Genomic DNA, 3,420 nt, shown 5'->3' on the forward strand with positions numbered 1-3,420 from the left:
CCTCCCAAAAGAAAACCCTGCACCCCGCCGTGACCCGCCAGCGCCGTCACCGCACCGCCTCCCCGCCGGCTGCGCCCGCTCGGTAACAACGATTGGAAAGGACCCAGTTACTAACGAATCGGTAGGACCGATTTATTTACCTTCTAAATTAAAAAAAAAAAAAAAGAAAAGCCGCTTTATTTTTGTTTTCCTTACTTTTTTTTGCTGCTTCATTTTCCCAGAGCCCGCCGCGTCTCCTCCTGCCAGCAATCTTCCCCCGCCGCGGTGGCTCGGAGAGACTGTGTGGGTGTGCGCTCAATGAGTGACGATCGCCCGTTTCCTCTTTGGGGGAGCCGGAGGTGACAGCAGTGTGTCATCAGCCATATGTGCCACTCCGGCACCCGAGGATAGCGGGGCCGTGCGGAACTATTTCTGGGAGCAGGAGCTCGGTCTCTTCTCCCAACGCTGGATTTTATTATTTAGCATCTTTCCGGCGATGGGTGGCTCGAGGTGAGCGGGCTGGTGTGCCGAGCTCCCCCGGGACGGCTGCGTCCCTACGGGGAGAAGAGAAAACCCGATTTCCCTGCAGCCTTGGGCAGGGGAGGGGGCGGAAACAACCAACAACTTGATTTTTCTAGTCTCGGCGGTGATAGTGTGGCCTCGGCGCCCTCCTGCGAAGGGCTGCTGTAGCTCGCAGTCGCTGTCTGGCACCGCCGGCACTTGCTGAATGCAGCGGTTTCCCACCCGTGGGGGTGGCGCAGTGGCAGCACAGGGGGACAGGGTGGTCAGCGTGGCCCTTGAGCTGGTGTCCGCCCCTCTGGAATGAAACTTTCTAGCTGAGGGGACCTTAATTTTAGGGCTGTTCTCCTTAACCCCGTTGTTGAGGTGCTGGCTGCGAGCAGAGCGGGTGGTTTAGCACATTGCGGTGGTGGACGGTCTGTGTCGGCTACCGGGGAGCGCCGGAGGAAACCACGCTTCCCTGCGACGGGGAGCATCCCACCTGCGAAACCCGGGCGCTGCGTGGCTCCAATGGCACCGCTCGTGCACCCTCGCCCGGCAGGGACCACGGGGCTTTCCTGCCACAACCGAAATACCGGGGAGCCCAGATGAGCGACGTCCAGCCTCCCCCCTGCGAGCGCCCAGGAGCTGGATGTGCCGCGCGGGTACTTAGCCAGGATTGGCACGATCACGGAGGGGCTGTGCTGATCAGGGACGGGCTCCAGCACGGCGACTCGCAGGGCTTTATGCTCTCTGGTCGCAGGCTGCAGCTTTCCCCTGCTTATGCTCCCTTGTATCCTCCTCCATTTGTCGCTCCCGTGGCCAGGACGGGGGATCAGGCGGCAGCAGGGGTTGTGCGAGGACTCGCAGCTTTTCACTTGCATCCTGCCAGGCTGAGCTCGAGCCTACGGTGAGAAATGGCGTGGATGCAGAGTTCCACCGCTGCAGCTCTCCGGTGCCAGCTAACGTCACGGTTTCATTTTCGTCCGCGCGTGCAGCTGCCTCTGCGTTTTAGCGAAGTCGCTCCACGCTCAGAGCCGCGGCTTTTGGGGAGCCGAGAGCACGATGTGCCGGTCCTGGATGCTGGGTCGTAGCCCCCACCGGGCGCCGATGCGAGCGCCGGGCTGGGAACGTTACCGCGGCCTGTGCACTGAATGCACAGGGGTGAGCACCTCGGTGAGGGGGCTCGGGGCATGGAGTTGGGTGCTCGGGCACCCCTGGGGAGCCCGAGGATGCCTCCGGCCCGCCCGGGGACGCCTTGCGCGGGTGGGAGACGAGCTCAGTGCCGGCTTTTTGAACACGCGGGGCTCTTCTTTCAAGCCAGCGCTGTTCCACAGCGGGGCCAGATAAGCCAAGTGGAAAATGGTCGGAGGTTTTCCACTCTGCGTGGCCGGGTGATGGGGTTCTCGCCGTAAAGATGCCTCCGCGCCGCTCTAACCCCTCTGCTCACAACAGCACTTCCACAACCGCGTCTGCGGCCGCCGGTGGGAATGGCGTTTTGTGTTCCTGCATTAGACCCTGTCTGCGGGCAGGAACCGATGGACGAATTTACTGCTCGGCCTCGTCCCGGTGGCAGCTGGAGCTGATGGGGGTGGAAGGGAAAAGGCTGCAGGCTAATGCCGCTGGGCGTCACCGGGGCGGATTTTAAGCGTCCCCTGCCAAAAGGCAGCCAGGCTAATTTTTTTTGTTGGTAATAACCGAGGAGCCCAACGCTGCCTCCACCATAAATGCACTAAATAACTTTGCTCAGGCAAGTAAAGCCTTTGATTGAGGGATCTGACGGGCTCCTTCGTTCCTTCTGAGTGTGGTTAATGGAGGTAACGAATGAGAGACTGTCCCCGAGGATGATGAAGGCGACGTTTTTGGGGTTCAGTTGACATTTCTAGCACAGCTCAGGCCTCGTGTGAACCCAGGGAGTTTGCAGCCTCCAAGTGACGTGGGCTATTCAAGGAGGAGATGCAGGCTGGGGGTCAGGAGAGCTTGCTCTTCCCCTGCCTGCCTTCCCCTGCTCTTCCCCTGCTCTCCGTCGTTTCCCTGCCGTGAGCACTGCGGAAGTGCACCGATTAGCCGAGACCTTGAGCGTACCCGAAATGCATTAGAGTTAAGTAATTCAGTTATGGCGTTAACATGGGGATCTGGGAGAGAGGCAGGTGTGAGAGATGCTTGGAAATGCCGGGGAGGCAGCTCCCAGCTGCAGGGCGAAAGCACGGCTGGACAGCGGGGAAGGGAGCACGAGGGACCGGCCTGGGCAGGCAGCGGAGGCACCCGTAATATTGGGGGGGATGGAAAAACGTGGTTTTGAGCAGGATTTTGAAGCAGCTGAGAAGGCGGCAGAGCTTCGACTCTTTCGACAAACGACTTGCCATCGCTCTGCCCGGTGAGTTCCTGTGCACGAACGCTGCTGGGAAGTGGGGATTTTACCTGGCTTTGCGACGATGACTGTGAAAGCTGGCTGTAGAAGCAGGTTTAGAGCTGTTCCTGTCACTCCGGGCCTTGCATCTCTCAACCACCACAGCCCAAATGTCCGGGGGTGCTGCAAGCCTGCCCTTGCCGTTGGGTGATCTTCCCTTCGCAGGATGAGGCCGGTCCCCAGCACCCCAGAGGCAGCAGCGAGGGTGGGTGAGGGACCTCCACCAGTCGGGGGGACCTCTTCCTGATGCTGCTCTCGGCTTAAAACTTTGCAGAAACTATCGGGAGAAGGAGAAAGTGCCGCAGGGGGGGATGCCCTGTGCTCCTCTTGGCTCCTGCTGCCAGCATCCCTGCTGGATGGGCTGCTGGGGAAACCGCAGGGGAAGAGCTGCAGCCCTGGGAAGAGCAGAGCATCCCCCAGGGCAGCCGGGCTGGGTCCGGCTCTGCCCGTACCCGTGGTCCCGGATGGTGCGTTGGCTGCGGATGTGCAATGCAGACCCCGAATCCCGGGGCCTGGCTTACACGGGAGACGAT

This window comes from Pygoscelis adeliae, unplaced genomic scaffold (genome assembly GCF_000699105.1).
Source record: "Pygoscelis adeliae isolate BGI_AS28 unplaced genomic scaffold, ASM69910v1 Scaffold844, whole genome shotgun sequence".
In the NCBI taxonomy this organism is placed as follows: domain Eukaryota; kingdom Metazoa; phylum Chordata; class Aves; order Sphenisciformes; family Spheniscidae; genus Pygoscelis; species Pygoscelis adeliae.